General features: G+C 40.8%; 1 long non-coding RNA gene across 1 annotated transcript; it reads left to right on the forward strand.

Moving 5' to 3' along the window:
• Positions 1-424: 424 nt before the first annotated feature.
• On the forward strand, positions 425-19,796 carry LOC106097956 (uncharacterized). The gene is made up of 3 exons (XR_001224023.3): positions 425-500; positions 575-726; positions 19,661-19,796. It is a non-coding gene; the product is annotated as an uncharacterized LOC106097956 (long non-coding RNA).
• Positions 19,797-21,558: the final 1,762 nt, after the last annotated feature.

Consider the following 21,558-nt stretch of genomic DNA (forward strand, 5'->3'; position numbering starts at 1 on the left):
GAGAGCAAAATATTTAAAGTTAAAGTTTATTCATTGTGGAATAATTTTCCTGTCTTTTTTATTCATATTTATGCTTAAAAAACATTGTTTTAGTGTGTTCAGTAAATGTTTATTTTGTTTGGCCCACAACTTAAAGTGTGCCTTGAGTTTTGGCTCCCTGTGTAATTGAGTTTGACACCCCTGATCTAAAGTATGATTAAAGTTCAGCCTGATTAATATAAATGTCACTGACAATTACAAATATAATGGAAAACCAAAATACTTATCACTCAGTTGATGTCTTTCTGTCCAAAAGCTCCTTTTCTAGACTTGATGTAATGTGGGGTGTCAAGGTCCAGGGGAGTGTCTGGGGTTTCTCCACCTGCGGCTGCTGGTCTCCTGTTCATTCCTTTGGGTTGGAGCTTCATTTGTCTCACCTGGGCCTCATCTGCAGACAGGAAGAGCTAATTAAACCTGTGCAACCTGCTTCTCCTCGCCAGTTTGTTATGCTCTCCATGGCGGTAACTAATCAGCTTCTAAGTAAAAAACGTTTCTGTTCATTTCCTGGTGTAACCCTGTTCTCCCCTATGTTTAGAGGAAACTGTCTCCGTGGTTTGGACTCTCCTTCACATCTGTTTGGTTTCCTCACCTGCTTGCCTGCCCTTTGGCCTGGCACTACACCTCAAATACACTGGAAATTTCCACGGACCTCCTCTCCTGAGAGCCTTCAAAACCTGCACCTGCAAAGTAAGGAGAACAAACTCACCAGCAAGAGACTCTCAGGCTACGTCTACGCTAATCTGGATAAATTTGAAAACTGCATTTTCGTTTAAAAACGCTCCGCATCTACGCTATCGTTTTCATCCACACTGAAAACGCTTACATTCCAGTACTGCGCATGCGTGAAACGTAAGACGAATCAACCTGCGTCATTTCCATCTGCCGTTTATTTACTTTCCGGCTCTTTGAAATGTTGCAGCAAAATGCCAAGGAAAAGCACCGAGTTTTATCTGGAGCATGTACAAACTGATATTAATCTTTAATAGGGCTGTCAAAATTGAGAGAAAACAAAACAACTGCTTTAGAATGCCGTCCACCATCTTAGTTCAATTGGTCACATAACTGCATGATATGACTAAAATGCATCATCGTTTTCTAAAGCAGGGCTCGCAAAATCGCTAGCCCGACGTCCCGGGGCTAGCGATATTTCCAGCCGGCCACCAAAATCTATCTCAGCCCTGCCCGTCGGGCTATCATAGGAAGTAAAAATATATGTCAATGCCTTTGCTTTCTTTCGCAAATGTAGCTGAGTAATTATTAGAGATGGACCGATCCGATATTACGTATCGGTATCGGTCCGATACTGACGTAAATTACTGGATCGGATATCGGAGGGAAATAAAAAATGTAATCCGATCCATTAAATATCAAAAAAGCACCTCAAAGAACTTGCGACACGGCGTAACTCGGCTCATAACTGTAGCAGGTCGGAGCAGTGTGCGTCACGTGATAGAGCGGCTGTGAGTATTTGTAGCCTCCCTAGCAATCCGGCATTTCATCTCCGAGGAAGTTATCCCAGAGAGAAGTAAAGCAAGTGTGTAAGTTCATCTCTGAATGTTTGTAAAGCATTCCTGCGTTAAGCTTAACAACCGATATATGGAGCGAGTGCCTCTTCTCTCTCCCTCCCTCTGCTGCTGCTACTTCAATCATGAAACTGATCAATGATCAGCTGATCGGCTTTTCTGTCGCAAGTCCGTCTCTCTTCTTTGTTTTTGGCCCACTTCGCGCCAGAAAGAGGAAACCAGCGGCTGAACAACAGCAGCACGTTTAACCTTGATAAGCTGTTGTTAGAATTTATTTAATATTACTTTCTACACCAGGATCCTTTTCTACGTAGCTGACGGCTGGTAACTGTGCAGGGGCGGATCTAGCAAAGTTTAGCCAGGGGGGCCGATAGGGCATGAACAGGGAAAAGGGGGCACAAAGACATACTTTTCTTTCTTATTCTCATTTAAAATGTCTAGCTTTTAATAAATAATTATCCGAATCTTACACCCAAAGTTTTAATCTGATGTAAGATGTATAGAAGTCCATTACTAGATGTTGAATCTATTTAATTATTCTTGAAAAATAATTGATTTCTGTGCATTTTTTTTTTCACACTGCATCAAATTAAAGTTGATTACGTCGATTAAGCATCACGAGGTGGAGGGTGGGGGGTGGTTCCCTATTTTTTTTTTTTTTTTGCTGGGAGTTTTAGAACCCTATTAGTTAGGTTGCTTAATATTTCTGCTAAGTACTCTTTAAAATACCAGAATAGGAAGGATGGAGTAGGTTTAAGTTTATTAGATTTATCAGTATTGCTGAACTATGAAATATTTTGGGTGCAGTGTATTTTTTGCATACAGGTATAACAGAATAGCTTTAGTGTTTTGTTTTTTTTTAACTTGAGTATGAACTTATACAAAAAGCAGCAAGATATTAAAAAAACAGTTTTATTGATTAAAAAACACACTATATCGGATTCATATCGGTATCGGCAGATATCCAAATTTATGATATCGGTATCGGACATAAAAAAGTGGTATCGTGTCATCTCTAGTAATTATGTCATTGGCATCGATGAGCCTCTGTCAATATGTGCCATATTGAAATCGCGTTTGAATTTGCGCTTGTTTTTTACCTTCAGTTTCACTTTGTGATCACGCGAACTGTGTATAGAGAGTGGCAGTACTGATTGGTGAGTGACGATTAATTGCGCACCAATTCCTCGGCAATCCTGTTATCATTTGTAGCAGCGACAGGTAATAAACAAGTCCTCATCAAAGAACAGTGCTCTTTAATGAATGCAGCACATAACTTTACATCGTAGAGGTAACAGGGAGGCACATCGAGTTATCAGTTAGAATATAGTTAAGACAGCTAACTCAATTTCCCGACTGCACATTCCTCTTATTTCACGACACCACCCTCTAGTGGTGCAATATGGTATAGTCAGATAGGACACAACATCACTTACTAGCTTACTCTTCAAACGTGGCAAGTGAAATCTCCCGCAGCAAGCTTAAACATGCTAGAGGTTGATTGCGCAGATAATTAAAAAAAAAAAAAAATCGCTGGCATGTGTAAAGACAGATGGATTTACGCAGGTATTTTAGTTCTGCTGAGCCAAAAAAGACAGGTCAGGATGAAGAAGGGACAGGCAAAGAAAGGCCTACCACAAAGCGGAAAAGTTACGACAAATCAGACTACGAGGCAAAAAGAAAGCGCAGTTTTTTGGTTTCATGGACAAAAGAATTTCTGTGGCTGGAATATGACAAGGTAAATAACATGATGTTCTGCCGGGTGTGTCGTGAGTTTCCCTCGATTTCTGAGTCGACAAGCGCCTTTGTTACTGGGACCAGTAATTTTAGGAAAGACCCCATCAGAACTCATGAGAAATCTCTGCATCACAAGAAATGCATTGGTGCTCAGTCTGCAGCATCTGTCCCAGAACAAACACCAATTGCGAAAACCATACTAAAAATAAACCAAGCACAACAAGAAGTCCTGAACAAGCTGTTTAGAACTGCGTACTATGTTGCAAAGAGTGAACTACCACTGGCAAAATTTAGCAGTCTTTGCAAACTTCAGAAAGCAAATGGCCTAGATCTTGGTTCCACTTACCTCAATGACCATGCTTGAAGAGAGTTTATTGGAGCAATAACACAAACTTCAAGAGACCAGATTGAAAACGAAATTCAAGAAAGCAGGTTCTTATCCATTCTTGCAGATGGCAGTACAGACACTGGTATAATAGAACAGCAGTTGGTTCACGTCAGGTATGTGAGGGATAATGGTGACATATCTACATACATGATCAAATGTCAGCCAGTCAAGAGTGCAAATGCTGCAGGTATTTTAGAGGCTATTGATGAAGCAGTGAACACCATGGGTATCAGAGAAGACACATGGAAAAAGAAAGTAGTGTGTGCAAATTTTGATGGTGCTGCAGTGATGATGGGTGAGAAAAAAGGAGTAGCTGGGAGACTGAAACAGAGGATACCCCACATCATAACAATCCACTGTGTGGCACACAAACTAGAGCTAGCCGTGCTGGATAGCGTGAAAGGCTGTGAGTACCTGGTGAAATTTGAAGATACACTGAAAACCATCTTTAAGATGTACTACTATTCCCCAAAGAAGCGAAGAGAGCTGACAGAAATAAGTGAACTGCTAAATGAGAAGATGGCACATTTCAGTGGCTTGAAGAGCACACGGTGGCTTCCAAGCCGGCTGAGATGTCTAAAGGCTGTGGAAAAAAATTACACTCCCACTGTTGTTCATATGGAGAACACGGCAGAAGGAAGTGATGTCAAAGGCAAGGCTAAGGGGGTGGTGCAGGAGATGAAGACTGAGAAATTTGTTCGCTTCCTTCATTTCATGTTGGACTACAGTACCATCTTATCCAAGTGCTGTACTGATTTTCAGCATGATAACCTAAACATCACACGAACAAATCAGTTAGTTGAGAGCACATCATCACGCTTACTCAGCCTAAAAACAAAACCAGGAGAATATCAGAAAACCTTGGACACAAAGTTCACCGCGAACCAGGATGGTAGCATTTGCTACTGTGGAACTCGGCTAACAAAAAGTCAGCGACCTGCTAGAAGAGGTGAGGGAACAGACAAAGACACCTTTGGTGCAGAGATCCAGAAGATTATTGACAACACTGTCAAGTACATGGACAACAGATTTAAAAATCTCCATGAAAAGCCTCTCTCTTGTTTCAAGGTTTTTGACCCTTCCACTCTTCCCTACCCCAGAGAAGAACTAGCAAATTATGGGGATGAAGAGGTGGATTATCTTGTCACACGTTTTGACTGTTTGCTAGATGCAGAAGAGAAAGAGAAAATTCCACAAGAATGGATGGATCTAAAAGTGTGGCTTGCAGAACGCCGTGGTCGCAAAGTAGATTGCTTGTACAGAGATCTCCTCTCTGAGAATCCAGAACACCTCTCTCATATCTTGTTGCTGGTGAAATTAATGCTGACACTTAGTCCATCAACAGCCATCTGTGAGAGAGGATTTTCTTGCATGAACCAAGTGAAGACAACACATCGTACCTCTCTACACCCTGAAACACTGAATGACTGCATGCAACTCTCCATTAATGGGGAAACAGTTGAATCTTTTTGCCCTGACAAGTCGATTCGTTTCTGGATGTTTTCTGGAAAAAGTTGAAGACACCTGGATCATAAAACCCCGACAAGAACAAAGAGCAGTGAAATGGAGGGCAATGCACAGGAAGAGAAAGCTGATGAAGGAGATGCTATGCTATGATTTTTATGGACAGGATTTCTAGGCGCAGCCAAGTGGCGGAGGGCTTTCACTTCGGTGGCCTCAGAATCTCATATCTGCTTTTTGCGGATGATGTGGTTCTGATGGCTTCATCGGGTGGGGGCCTCCAGCTCGCACTGGAACGGTTCGCAGCCGAGTGTGAAGCAGCGGGAATGAGGATCAGCACCTCCAAATCTGAGGCCATGGTTCTCAGCCGGAAAAGGGTGGAGTGCCCACTCCGGGTTGGGGATGAGTTCCTGCCCCAAGTGGAGGAGTTTAAGTATCTCGGGGTCTTGTTCGCGAGTGATGGGAGAAGGGAGCCGGAGATCGACAGACGGATTGGTGTTGCGGCTGCAGTGATGCGGACGCTGCACCGGTCCGTCGTGGTGAAGAGGGAGCTGAGTGTAAAAGCGAAGCTCTCAATTTACCGGTCGATCTACGTCCCGACCCTCACCTATGGCCACGAGCTGTGGGTAGTGACCGAAAGAACAAGATCGCGGATACAAGCGGCAGAAATGAGCTTCCTCCGAAGGGTGGCTGGCCTCTCCCTTAGAGATAGGGTGAGAAGTTCGGCCATCCGGGAGGGGCTCAGAGTAGAGCCGCTGCTCCTCCACATCGAAAGGAGCCAGTTGAGGTGGTTCGGGCATCTGACAAGGATGCCCCCTGGGCGCCTCCTGAGTGAGGTGTTCCGGGCATGTCCCACCGGGAGGAGGCCCCGGGGCAGACCCAGGACGCGCTGGAGAGATTATATCTCTCGGCTGGCCTGGGAACGCCTTGGTGTTCCCCCGGATGAGCTGGAGGAGGTGGCTGGGGAGAGGGAGGTCTGGGCTTCTCTGCTTAGGCTGCTGCCCCCGCGACCCGACCTCGGATAAAGCGGATGAGGATGGATGGATGGATGGATGGATGGATGGAGATGCTATGCCCTCAACGTCGAGTGGCATTTTCTCATCCGAGACTTCAGTGGAAATTTCATTCAGGATCTGACACAAACTAATTCATGTTCTACACAGTTCTAACAAGTTCACAGAAATTTCTGTTTAATTAGAACCAGATATTTGAGTTGATTGTAATGTTAATACAGTTGTTGTAATTTGTGTTTTAACAATTTTTTGATTGATGTTTTGTTTCCTTTACAATATTATACAATAAAAATAATCTTTTCTATTCGGGCTACTTAAATTTATTTTGGGCTACCAAAAACTAAAGAGTGCCTGCCCGAAGGGCTACCAGGGATTTTGCGAGCCCTGTAAGGCCTCCATTTTCGCAGTCCACACTGCGACGGGAAAACTGAGTTTCGAATTTATCCACTTTGTAGAGCATTTTCCAAAAGCTCAGTTTTCCTTGACCAAAAACGCCGTCTCAGTGTGGACTGAAGGCCAAAACGGAGAGAAAAAGATGCATTTTCAAACGAAAACATATTAGTTTGGACATGGCCTCAGTTGATTGCTCCTTATCCATACAATACCTCCCTCTCCGTCTGTTACAGGATCCGTTACACTTCTCTCTCTCTCTCACTGTGACACCCTCTCTGACCCAGTTCCAGTGGCGGTCCTAGCTTGTTTGGCGCCCTGGCCGTGTTTGTTGGTTTGTTTTTATTTTGCGAGTTGGTTATTAGATGCTGTTCCAGCCAGCCAGAGAATCCCCCGCCGCCCCGCCCTCTCCTCCCTGTGCCGCAAGTAGCAGGCGCACCTCGCAAACGGAGGGCGCCCTTACTCCCAGCAAATAGAAAACCGATCGGTGCCTATGCCATTCCCAATATGCACTGGCATGATGTCGGGGCAGCATGAGTACGAGCAATTTTTTTTTTTTTTTTTGCCGGTGCCCGTGATGCCGCCCCCGTGTCGCCCGTATCTAAAACCGCTACTGTCCAGTTCCCTAGGGCCACTGTTCTCATTTGTGAGCCAGAAATGGCTCACAAATGAGAACACAAATGACCACCACTACTAGCTAATGACCACCACTACTTGTGCAGTTAATAAAGGGAAGGTAATGTTTGGTCGCGCTGTTGCACAGCGAGCTCATTTGTTTCAGTTCGTCAGTTGTCACGAGACACTTTACCACCGTGTACATAATAATCTAATACTCCTTCGTGCTATAAACTACAGTGTGCGCTGTACACCTACTTACTGTTTTTTGTTGCATCAGTCTGCATGTCTTAATTAATTTTTGTTTCTCCTACAGCTCCGCACCGCTCAGAGTCAGACGGCAAAAAATGCGCGTGCTCTTTGCGAGCTCGTTCCCGGCTCGTAACCAGCGCGCTCTGCTTTTAAGGGCGATCATTGGTTAATGGTAGTCATGTGACTAATGCAAGCGAGATCCTTTCATTTAGCAAAACTGTGGTTAATAGTTAAATATTGTTGTTGAGGGGCACAGGCAGGACTCCCCCCCCCCCCCCCCCACACACACACACACACACACATACATACATACATAAAAATTTGCCTCAAGAAAAGGGCACTTGGTGCACCCATCAAGAACATATTCCAGAAAAAAATGTGGGTTTATAAAAAAATAGAGTCAGTGAAGCCCTATTTTAAGTTTTGTCATATGTAAAGGTACAAGTCAAGATGAAGTGTTTCACACTGAGGAAATTAGTTCTGTACTCCACACAGCAGTTTCTCAATACATTAACAAAGACACAGAGAAACAACACTCGCTGTAACAACACAAAATAGAAAATCAACAGCCATGAAAAATGTATGGCCTATATGTGTTTTTTAAATGTGAATCTGTATTTATTTGTTTGCCATTAGAAATAGCAAAATCAACAGAGGTTCAAATTAGAGCTCAGGATGACAAATAACAGGCATTCAGCCATGATGAAGCTGAAAACTGCAACTGTCCAAAACAAAATACTCAGGTGTCTGACTACAGAGAAGTTCATTTGTCATTTTTCAGAACTGGTTCACAGGAAAACCACAGGAGCCGTCAATAATCACACACAAAGGCCACAGAGCTACAAAGGACGAAAGGTTAAGTTAAAAAAAGATGACCAGATGAGTGTAATTATATATCATGTCTGCTGCTCTAGCTTCAGTTCCCACTCATACATTTACTCTTATTGCTGGTTTCCCATATTAGTGGGCGCACAAACTCAATTGTTTGTTTCTCTGTTGCTATGCAATTAATGTGCAAAACTTGTCACCTGTGGTGCTAACACATATTGTCATCATAGACAATTGTATGGAAAATGATTACCTCACAGTTCACATCTTAGCCTGTTTTGTTTTAGTTTTAATTTTAAAACTCGTGTCAGGAGTTCAGGTAACATACTTTGCTGATTCTAACATGTGTATCACAGAGGACAACAGTACAATTTTACATGATTCAACCTTGGTCTCAACCAAGGTGTACTTGACAAGTTTAGAGCTTTACAAGCTATAAAGCTCTAACACTTAAAAGTTAGTTTAGGAGTATGCAGACTGTAATGATTTAAATAGAAGGAGTAGCAGATAGCTGCGGTGTGTTTGCCTCAGAAATAGAGGCATAATTCTACACCACAGAAGCTGCTTCATGTATCTATTTTTTGATCCTACCTCAAACATATTTCTTAAACATTTGTGAGACACTTAATTTCGAAACTGTGCTCATTTGTCATGTGTGGTTGACAAAAACTGCAATGTGATATTGAAGAGGCTGGCCAAAGTAGGTGTTCAACTTTAATGGTAGTTAACTCAGACACTCTTATAAAGTTTCAGTCTTTGTAGGAATGTTGAACTACTAACAGACAGTGTAAATGCTTGTTGCTTTGCTCCATTACCTGCATGGAAAACTTCTCTGTGTCTTCTGTTTGCATATACTGGTGAAGAAATCCTGCCATGGGAGTGGTGAGCAAACTGTGACTAAGAGAAAGTATATGTGGAGAAACTACTGAGGAGATTCACTACAGTGGATTTTGTGTTGAACAATTGTTGCATTATTCACTTTTACAGTGGCTTGCAAAAGTATTCAGCCCCCTTGAACTTTTCCACATTTTGTCACATCACAGCCGAAACATGAATCAATTTTATTGGAATTCCACGTGAAAGACCAATACAAAGTGGTGTACACGTGAGAAGTGGAACGAAAATCATACATGATTCCAAACATTTTTTACAAATAAATAACTGAAAAGTGGTGTGTGCGTAATTATTCAGCCCCCTGAGTCAATACTTTGTAGAACCACCTTTTGCTGCAATTACAGCTGCCAGTCTTTTAGGGTATGTCTCTACCAGCTTTGCACATCTAGAGACTGAAATCCTTGCCCATTCTTCTTTGCAAAACAGCTCCAGCTCAGTCAGATTAGATGGACAGCGTTTGTGAACAGCAGTTTTCAGATCTTGCCACAGATTCTCGATTGGATTTAGATCTGGACTTTGACTGGGCCATTCTAACACATGGATATGTTTTGTTTTAAACCATTGCATTGTTGCCCTGGCTTTATGTTTAGGGTCGTTGTCCTGCTGGAAGGTGAACCTCCATCCCAGTCTCAAGTCTTTTGCAGACTCCAAGAGGTTTTCTTCCAAGATCGCCCTGTATTTGGCTCCATCCATCTTCCCATCAACTCTGACCAGCTTCCCCGTCCCTGCTGAAGAGAAGCACCCCCAGAGCATGATGCTGCCACCACCATATTTGACAGTGGGGATGGTGTGTTCAGAGTGATGTGGAGTGTTAGTTTTCCACCACACATAGCGTTTTGCATTTTGGCCAAAAGGTTCCATTTTGGTCTCATCTGACCAGAGCACCTTCTTCCACATGTTTGCTGTGTCCCCCACATGGCTTGTAGCAAACTGCAAACGGGACTTCTTATGGTTTTCTTTTAACAATGGCTTTCTTCTTGCCACTCTTCCATAAAGGCCAACTTTGTGCAGTGCACGACTAATAGTTGTCCTAAGGACAGATTCCCCCACCTGAGCTGTAGATCTCTGCAGCTCGTCCAGAGTCACCATGGGCCTCTTGGCTGCATTTCTGATCAGCGCTCTCCTCGTTCGGCCTGTGAGTTTAGGTGGACGGCCTTGTCTTGGTAGGTTTACAGTTGTGCCATACTCCTTCCATTTCTGAATGATGGCTTGAACAGTGCTCCGTGGGATGTTCAAGGCTTGGGAAATCTTTTTGTAGCCTAAGCCTGCTTTAAATTTCTCAATAACTTTATCCCTGACCTGTCTGGTGTGTTCTTTGGACTTCATCATGTTGTTGCTCCCAATATTCTCTTAGACAACCTCTGAGGCCGTCACAGAGCAGCTGTATTTGTACTGACATTAGATTACACACAGGTGCACTCTATTTAGTCATTAGCACTCATCAGGCAATGTCTATGGGCAACTGACTGCACTCAGACCAAAGGGGGCTGAATAATTACGCACACCCCACTTTGCAGTTATTTATTTGTAAAAAAAATTTTGGAATCATGTATGATTTTCGTTCCACTTCTCACGTGTACACCACTTTGTATTGGTCTTTCACCTGGAATTCCAATGAAATTGATTCATGTTTGTTGCTGTAATGTGACAAAATGTGGAAAAGTTCAAGGGGGCCGAATACTTTTGCAAGCCACTGTAAATAAACTCACTGTATCGTTTAAGAGAGTCTGTGCCTAAGTCCTGATTTACCACTCGGCTCAGTGAGAAGAAGGAGAATGTAAGAATTTCCAAAACTACCAAAGTTAGAATGATACATTGTATGGGAACCATGAATGTGCATGACCCACAGCACAACATAAAAGGTGCTGTGTTTTATTGCATTTGTGTGGCTTGTGTATTTTTGTCACAGACTGATGGAGAGTAGACCAAAATGCACAACACTAAGGTAGGCAAAATAAACAAAAAGCAAACCTTTAATGGTTGAAATGAATGAATCTGACAAGATGGAAGACTACACGCACACACACACAAACAAGGTGGACCGCAGACAGGTGAGGTTATGACAGCGATGGAAATGGATCAAAAGCAGGAAGTAAAATCACAATGAAGCAAGAGAAACATGACACTGTAGAATATGTGTTTAGCATTAACGCTATTTGGATTTAAGGAGATCTAGTTGGCCATGGCATAACTTTTTAATCACAACATAGTAATAAGACAGCGTTATAATGGTTTCAGAGGCAGAAAGAAAACAGCTTAAAGTGTTAAAAACTAGCTCTACAAGTGACCATGAAAGAACCTCTATGCTAGCACTGAGAGCAGGCTACACAATTATTTATTTTTATCATTTTAGACAGGGAGAGGTATTTACTTAAAAGACTAGGAAACCGACTATATCTTAACCTTGGATTTCCACCCTGCTGGATAGCTCTTCTGTTGGTGGGGAGTGAATATTCAAACAGAGTGGCAGGAGCACAACTCTCAATCCATGTCCATGTTGCTTCCACCTTGCTGGTCACTTTCTAATTGAAGATCTTCTTTGTACTACTTCCTTTCTTTGTACTCCAACATTGGTATGGTTTGTGTCTCATATGCACATATCACAAATAAAGGCATGCATTGAATGCGTAAAGGGTCTTTGCATCTCCCTCAAAGTCTCTCATTACTTTATTTTTTTGGCACACAGCAAGATAGCCTCTAGTCTAAGAATCAAACACTAAATGATCATGAGTCTATGTCTATGTTTGTTTTATTGAAAGAAGTATAACATGTGATAGCCTGCACATCTCTTTTTTTATCCTGAAACAATCTCAGTTTCTAGCAATTCAGTATAGTTCAGGTAATATAAGGACTCTTGAAAGTTGCACAATTTATTTATCAGGGCTGTACAGCTGGACAGGGACGGAAGTGCAGCCATTGCTCTACAGAAAAGAAACAGACAGGTACAAATTAACTGCTTTTACATAATTATGATTTTAAATTTGACATGTCAAAAAATCACATGTAAAAGATTTATGCCTGCAATAGTATGTTACATTTAAGTTTCTGTAGAAAACCAGAGTGACCAACAGCCTGTGTTCAGAAACTGAAAAGGCAGCTCACCAGTGTTGCACTTGTAGGTGATGATACTGAAGGTGTCGTTATATTCAGCCTGTGAATTATTTCAAAAACATGTTAGGTGGAAGGGACAGAGACAGAATAATCACTGCATAAAGTAAAATGTTTTGAAAACAGTAGTCCTCTATTTTTGACACTTACCACAGATTTCCACTCATCTTAAACAGAAGACAAAGAACAATGCAGTGTGTTTAATGAGGATGTAAATATTGCATTAAGAGTGCAGTGAATGTGCATTACCAGCATATGGTTTGATTTACCTGTGATCTTGCCTTTTTGTCTAAATGGAAAAAGAGACAAATTTTGTAAAAAATGTTTCATTTTTTTAGTTACTCTCTTCAACAGTTTCTTCATCATGTGGCTAAAAATGGAAAGTGTTTGCAGAAACGTCCTAATTCTTCCATTGTATCACTGCTTTATCACTCAATACCATCATATATGTTAGTAAAATTTCAAAAAATAAATATTTCTTTATTTCAAATTTCTGAATGTAAAGTAAATGTTTAATAAGCACAGCTATTTTGGCTCCATGTTGCACTCATCATATGTCGTGATTGTGTTGCATAGTTTTCTAGATATTATTTCAAACATTATAACTGAAGTCAACCCAAAAGAGATCAAGTCTGTATAAAGGAGATGACGCAATTACTAGTTTTATTTATATGAAATGAGCTACATAGAAAAAAAAAAGTGTAGGTAGACACACAATATTAAATTTCTTACCTCTTGAAACCACATTTCTCTGGAAAATGCCACAATAAAAACAACAACCAGCTTTATCAATGTCGGCTTTAAAACCAGACAATAATGTCAACTCAAAACTAAATTATCTTGAAATTAAATCTGAAATTATAAGGTGGGATGTTTAGTCTTACCAGTTTTACTTTGATGAAGGACAAGAGGCAACAACAGCAGGACGACATCCACTGTTATGACTGCCCCAATCATCAATATCATGTTTTGAGCTTTAAAAGAGGAATTTATTTCACACATTAAGTTAACAGTTAAGGGGACAAAGAAAAAAAAACTTTGATGGTGGTGCGAGAGGCAATATTAAAGAACATTAACTGCTTTGCATTTGTTTAATGAAGGTTTTCATGGTGTTTTTGGATGAATAAAATCATGATAAACGTAATAATCTATTCATCCATTTTTCTATTTATAAAATATGCAATATGACCTGATTTCAGCAGGTCAAATTGACTGTCGACATGCCTAAAATGCATGTCTGCAGTGTGACCGACTGATCAGATATTTGCAAAGCAGTTTAAGGCGTGTTTTACTAAAGAATCTGCAGTCCTTTACTCTACCTCCTAATTCATCATTAGAAGTGGTGTCCTTGGAAATTGAGTTGGTGGAGGTCAGATTACCTGCAGATAACGGGAGAGGAAGTGCAAAAAAACAAAACAAAAATGGAAAACAAAACAGGTTTTTAACATTTTCTTCAAAACTTTCTTAAAATAACATGACAGTTTTGGTTGGTCAACTTTAAATATCATGACATGTTGACAACAGAATGCTACATGGTAAAAACAAAGCAAATACTTTGCATCAAACACCCCATGTATTTGGACTGCTGGACATTTAGCACATTTACTTTGAAATAAAATGTTAAAGTTCCATCTCTTAGCTTTTATTTGAGTGCAGTGGTAGAGTACATGGGAGGTATGGGAGGTATAAGGTCAAGGTCAAATGTATTTATATAGCACATTTCCAAACAGTACATGCTGCACAAACTGCTTAACAATGTAAAAAAAAAAAAAAAAAAAAAAAAAGCAAAACAATGATGCAGTAAAATATAGAAAAACAAAAATAAGTCAATAAAATAAGTCAATAAAACAACAACTAAGGCTGTTAAAACCAAAATGTTTAGGTCAATATGTGTTAAAAGCCAGACCATAAAAGTGAGAGTTTAGTAAAGATTTAAAAAGTTCAAGTGTTTGTGCAGCTCTAATATTAATAGGAAGACTGTTCCAGAGTCTGGGACCAGCCACAGAGAAGGCTCTGTCACCACGAGACTTTAGTTTAGTCTGTGGAATAGTTAAGGTTAGTTTCGATCTGGACCTCATGGTTCTTTCTGGAGCATAAATAAATAGGAGCTCAGACGGTAAGAAGGGGCTCGGCCGTTAAGTGATTTAAAAACAAAAAGTAAGATTTTAAAATTGGATCCTGTAACGAACAGGAAGCCAGTGTAGAGGCCAAAACTGGGGTAATATGCTCCTTCTGCCAGTGCCAGACGAGCAGCTGCATTTTGGACCAATTGAAGACGATGAAAAGAGGCCTGGTCCAAACCAAACTACAAAGAACTGCAGTAGCCCAGTCTGCAAGTAAGGAACAGATGAATAACACGTTCAAAGACATTAGCTGGAAGGTATAGCTTTACCATGGCTAGCTGTCTTAAATGAAAAAAGCTGGATTGGACTACTGCGCTCACCTGCCCTCACAGTTTAAAGGAACCATCAAGGTACACAACAAGGTTTTTAACATTTGACTTACAATAGGAGGATAATGGGGCCACAGCACTGTCAGTGTGTTTATTAACAAAGTTACCAAAATGACAACCTCTGTTTTGTTTTGTTTTATTTAATTTTTAAAAATTAAAGACATGCAATGTTTAATGTCATCAAGGCAGCATAATAATAGCTAAAGTGAGACTGTCCCTGCTTTTAAAGGCAGATAGATTTGCAAGTCATCTGCAATACAGTGAAATGAAAGGTTGTACCGTAAGAAAAGAGACCCCAGTGGCAACAGTGCAAACAAGGCAGGACCCAAAATAGAGCCTTGAGGTACACCATAAATAAGAGAGGCTATTTTAGAGCTGTGAGGGCCCATGTTGACATAAAAAGTCCTTCCGGATAAGTAGGACCAAAACCACTGAAGAGCAGACCCTTTTAGGCCAGCATATGATTCCAACTGTGATAACAAGATATCATGGTCGACCATGTCAAAGGCTGCTGTCAGGTACAACAAGAGGGAAGCAGGGCTGCCCTCTTGTTGAGTTAAAAGAATATCATTAAAAACCCTTAAAAGTGCCGTCTCAGTGCTATGTAGTAGTTTAAAACCAGATTAAAACTTTTCATCTCATTAAGATCAAGGTGGGCCTGCAACTGTAAATAGACCACTTTCTCCAGAACTTTTGAAAGAAAGGGAAGCTTCGAAATTGGCCTGTAATTAGCCAGAACAGTTGGGTCCATTTTGTGTTTTTTAAGAAGAGACTGAACTTTAGCTTGTTTAAAACATGATGGGACACAGCCTGTAGCAAGGGAAGTTGTCAAGAGATGTACTCTAAGACACTTCTTCAGTTGAGAATCAGAGAGGAGAAACACACAGTTTTACTTGCATGCAAGGGCAGCCACAGAGCACCTGCACCTGGAGTGAGGGCTCTGGAACTCGCGCTCTGCCACTGCCCTGGTCTTTATTTATACACAAGAAGAGTAATACAACAGTGAATACGTTTGTTCAGTGGAATGTTGATGCGTGAGCATGTGCGGATATGTGTGTGTGTGTGTATGCGCGTGTGTGCGTGTGCCAGGAGAGGCTCCTCTACCTGGTACAAAGTGAAACTGCTTGTTAAGCTCTTATCTAGCAGGTACTGCTCCTTCCCTGCATGATAACGGGTCACAGTGAATTAAAAACAGTCTTAGTTATAAAGAGATCATCATGCAGTATTCTATCATATGCAAACTTATATTATTAAAAGATTATACTGACTACTAAGTACAATTTTCTATTGACAGAAGTGTTGGTATAATCTCTGTATAAAAGGCCCAACAGTATTAAAAGAGACTTGGAGGAACACAATCCTATGGGCAGTATGATGATCTTAGCTGATGAACTACCACAGACAATTCATTCAAGGAGACAGACTCAAACTGCTCTAAGACAGCTGAGCACATAGGAGGAACACTGGGGTCTGAGGCACTGGACGATAAGACATGAGACCTAATAGCTGAAACTTTGTCAGTGAAAAATGCCAAAAAGTCATCACACATACTTGGTGAAGGTACAGCTCCAACATTATCATGGGGACTAAAAATAAACACATTAAAAAGTACATGAGGCTTGTGACTATTTGTTGACACTAGGTTTGAGACAAACTGAGTCTTTGCAGGTTTTACACCCTCTTGGTAAGAAGAGAGACAGGTCCTAAGAATCTGTAAAGAAACATACAACCTATCCTTTTTCCATCTCTTCTCAGCGTGTCTGTAATTGCATTTAAGGACGCGCATATGTTCATTTAACCATGGCTCTGATAATGGCTTAGCGTGCACTGTCCTGAGTGGAGCGATAGAGTCCAAGATATCAATGCAGGCTGAATGAAGGATGTCAGAAGGGTCCTCAACGCTTTCACAGCTGGAGTTCATTATTACATTAATACGGAAAAATTTAGGCGCTATTAAAGCATTAAGCGCTCGTCTTTTTCACACTGGAGTGCGCAGCTTATCCACAGAGCAGCACAAAGTTAAAGCAAACAGCACAGGAAAATGATCAGAGAGGCACAAGTCAGATATTTCTGTGATGCACAGATCCAACCCCTGGGATAGTACCAGGTCCAATATGTGTCTTTCTTCATAAGTAGGACCGGGAAGCATCTGTGTCAGGTTAAAAGAGACAATAACATTTAGAAAGTCCTCGACCAGAGGTTTAGACTCACAGCAGACATGAATATTAAAATCACCAAGGATTAAAAGACTGTTGAACTTAAGACCAATTCTGCCCATAAAATTTGAAAACTCTTGGATAAAGTACTTATTAAACGTAGGAGGACGGTATATGAGGACACACAGAGAAGGCACACTTCACAGGTAGCTCAAACAGCTGGAGTTCGAAACTAGAGAATGAATAATGCTGCAGTGTTTGATCGCAATGAAATCAGGTGTTGAACATGGTGGCTACCCCCCCCCCCCCAAAAGGGGTAGGAATGAGAGCACGGGGAATGCTGGGACTTGATTTTACTAGATAGATGTATAAAAAACATAAAAAAATTAAATGCAAATTGATATCACAGCATGTGACGTTTTGCTCCTCCATGGCGTGAAATCAACGTGCATGCTTAAGTTGGAGTACCACCAGAGGGTGATAATTTATTTAAAGCCAAGATGCTGCTACTGACCAAGGAAGGTATGGAGTACATTCCAGGCTTCTGCTATGCCAGGTTAGATTAAACTAGATGGCTGACATGTATATTTACATGTAAATGTAAGTGAATAAGGTTTCTTTAAAGATTTACTTATGGTAGTTTTCATGTTGGTTTTACATAAATTATCCCCTTCTGCTGATGATGCAAGTTCTGGTAACTTAAGCATGCGTGTCCACTTCACGCCAGAAGAGGCAAAGCGTGACATCCACATGGTGGACATGCTTTGCCGTGAGATGTGTGATGACATTGAGGATTGATATTGCATGCTCTACCTGAGGTGATGTGAGATGCTGATTTCATGCTGGTCATTGGTGATTCTTTTTCTAGAGCAAAAGGAAATGTATTTGTGTACAAATCAATTAACATGTAGGAAGCCTATCCCAGCTACCATAGGGCGGGAGGCAGGTAACACTCTGGACAGGTCGCCAGTCTGTTGCAGGGCCAGCTGTCATAATTTAACATGGAGCCAAAGAGAATAAGGACTTTTTTTTTAAGTGTAAGCAATTATATGTAATACCATAAAATCTTCTACATTGGTTTATTAAAATGTTAAAATAAATGTGTCTTAGCACCAAAGGAGGAGACCATACTTAACATTCCTTGTCAGATGGATATCAAGCCACAGAGTATCAGTGTAACTCAATTAAATAATTTTATCACCTGATGCTGATGTCGCTGATGTTAGGCATGTACAGCATGAACAGCCAGTGTTAGATGGTGTACTGATAGTCAGACCTGATGGATAAAACAAAGCTTTATAGATTAATTCAGTAATTTCCCTTCTTCAAAGGGGAACACAAATAACTGATATTACAATCAACACTCAGTTCTGGGAGTGGAGTTATGTAAGTCAGAAACCGCAGGGCTTCATAAGCAGTGTTGGTCAAGTTACTTGAAAAAAGTAATCAGTAACTAATTACTGAATACTTCCCCAAAAAAGTAATCCCATTACTTTACTGATTACTTATTTTCAAAAGTAATTAATTATCTAGTTACTTTTTAACTTTTTATCTTCGTGAATGGTAATTGGTAAATGGCCTGTATTTGTTTAGCACTTTACTTAGTCCCTATGGACCCCAAAGGGCTTTACACTACATTCAGTCATTCACCCATTCACACACTGGTGATGGCAAGCTACATTGTAGCCACAGCTGCCCACTGACAGAGGCGAGGCTGCCGGACACCGGCGCCACCGGGCCCTCTGACCACCACCAGTAGGCAACGGGTGAAGTGTCTTGCCCAAGGACACAACGACCGAGACTGTTGGAGCCGGGGCTCGAACAGGCAACCTTCCGATTACAAGACGAACTGCCAACTCTTGAGCCACGATCGCCCCGAATGCATGCGTAAGGTTAAAGATTGGTTCAAGAGTAATTCTCTTGTCCTGAATAAACATAAAAGGGAGATCGTAGTGTTCGATAGTAAAATCCCCCGTGACCAATTGTGTGTTGCTCTGATGCCCTTTGCTAGCTCCCCTTCTGATTATGTCTGACTCTATGCCATTGTTTAAATCATTGTTAAAGACTTTAATCTTGTTTTTCCACCTAGCTAATACTTGATATGTGCTGATAAATTTTTATCCGTTATGCTTTGTTAACTACTTTTATGTATTATGATTGTCATGGTTTTATAATTCCAAATCCAAATCCAAATCCAATTTATTTATATAGCACATTTAAAAACAAAAGGTTTGCCCAAAGTGCTGTACAAAAACAAAGTGTAAACCACTGACACTTACATAAAACATAATAAAACACAAAAACTATCAATATAAACGCAACACATATACAAAAATCAACTCACGCCAGTCTGAACGCTATCGAAAAAAGGTGTGTTTTCAAAAGCGTTTTAAAAACAGGAAAGGAAGATGCCCGTCTAATATTTAAAGGCAGCGTATTCCAAAGTTTTGGAATTGATACGTGCCAGGTCCTTTCTCTTTCCCCTTTCCCTCCCATCTCCTTTTTCCTATCTTATTTTGTCAAGCACTGTGGTATACCCTTGGTTTTTTAGTGTGCTTTATAAATAAAGTTTATTATTATTATTATTTTTATTATTATTACTGCTATTATCATGGTTAATAAAACTAAATCATAAGTGTTCTTGCCATTGCACACTGCACTTTTTTTTGATTATAAAATTTAGGTTGTTTTCTCTGGGCTTATTTTTTGTGTGTATGTGTTGTGTTTATTTATTTTTTATTTTTTTATTTTTATATCTCTGTATGGACATACTGGAAATCAATTTCCCATTGAGGACAAAAAAGTTACCATTGACCGTTGAAGAATCTGGTGGCACTGATCCAGTCCTGCTCGACACCACCGCCACTCCCACCAGTGCTCCCCGACGGCGCTGGGGTGGAGGAGATCTGAACAGTTCCGCCACCCGTCCACCGGCACCCACGATGCGACCAGCCGGGACGCAGCCTGCTGCCGCACCCATCCGGCAGGGGCCGGCTCCCGTTCTGGCTTCCTGGAGAAGAGACGTGGAGCAACTCGAGTTGGGCCCACCCAGCTCGAGCTAGAGGTCAGCGCGGGAGGAACTCCAGCTCCCCTCTCAGTAGTGCAGGCTGGATGGTTTTGCACTAAACATTAAACATTCAAATTCAAAATATTTTTTCTTTTAGCCCAGTGTGTGACATTTAATGCACTGTAAACACCATCAGTAGAGGGACTAGAAAGTTTTGGTCATTAGTCAATTATGCATTTTTTTAAAGTGTAAAACACTTCATACAAACTTTTTTTGGTTTGTAACGTCCAGTTATTCAGATACTGTATAGGCTGAAATGTCGTTGCACAAGTGTTAGTAAAAATAGTAAATAGTTGCACACGTCAAAAATGTTCATTATGAGCGAAGCTGAGTTACTGCAAAGAAGATTCAAACAAAAAAGAAAGTGCAAAAATTGTCAAAGTAAATATCTGATATAGCGGTGACAAAAAAATTCTTTAAACCTAGTGGCATGACCTTGTGCTTTAAATTAATGAAAATGATCTGTTGAGGACATTTAGAAAGAGAAAAATATGTAATGATAATGAGACTTTAGTTAAAAACAAGTTTGGCATAGCAAGAAGGGAGCCAGTGTAGCTGTATAAGCAATGGTGTTACATGAGAGTACTTAGATGTTTTTGTCAGAAGCCTTGCTGCAGCATTTTGGACAATCTGCAGACGCTCCAGGGAGTTTTTGTTTAGACATGTAAACAGTGAATTACAGTAGTCCAATCGCGATGAAATGAATGCATGAATAACAATCTCCAGTTCAGTATGAGATACTATAGGGCTCAATTAAGAAATGTTTCTTAAATGATAGAAGCAGGACCAAACCAGAGATTTGATGTGAACATCCAGAGTAAGAGCAGAATCAAAGGTTACTCCTAGGTTCCTGATAGACGGTTTCACAAAAGATGAAGGAAGGGCCAAGAGCATTCATTATGTTAGGTACATGTCTGTGTGGAGCACATACAAGGACTTCAGTCTTTTCTTCATTAAGTTGGAGGAAGTTGCCAGCCATCCAACCTTTGATGGATTCTAAGCACTCGTTTAGAATCTGCAGCCTAGAAACATCTTCAGGTTTAAAAGAAATATATAACTGGATGTCATCTGCATAGCAGTGGTAGCAAATGTCCTCAAAGGGGCTCAAAATATGATGGAGAGGAAGTAGATATATTAAAAACAATAAGGGCCCCAGCACAGAACCTTGTGGCACACCATAGGACAGGGACGTGGAAGATGACCTGTACTTAGAGACCGCCACAGAAAAGTATCATTCATAGAGATACGAGGAGAACCACTCTAAGGCAGACCCAGATACACCAACCCAGTATTTCAGCCTTTCAAGCAAAATGTAATGGTCAACGGTGTCAAAGGCTGACGTGAGGTCCAACATTAGGAGTACAGAACATTTTCCTGCATCATTTTGCAAAAAATAAAAAAGCCCAATAAAAAATTACTTACATAGAAGGATGACTAACAGCTGAAGTTCAGCCATGATGAAATTTGAATGTACAGCACGAACTACAGCAGTCTTTCTGATGACTTTGATTGTCACCTATATTACATAATATTGTCAAAACTCGATTTCAGGAAAACCACAGGATCTGAAGTTAATCACACAAACTGATCAGTAAGACACACTTCACATAGATCTGCTTTGACACAATTTTCGAA

This window comes from Oreochromis niloticus, linkage group LG5 (assembly GCF_001858045.2).
Source record: "Oreochromis niloticus isolate F11D_XX linkage group LG5, O_niloticus_UMD_NMBU, whole genome shotgun sequence".
Classification (NCBI taxonomy): Eukaryota; Metazoa; Chordata; class Actinopteri; order Cichliformes; family Cichlidae; genus Oreochromis; species Oreochromis niloticus.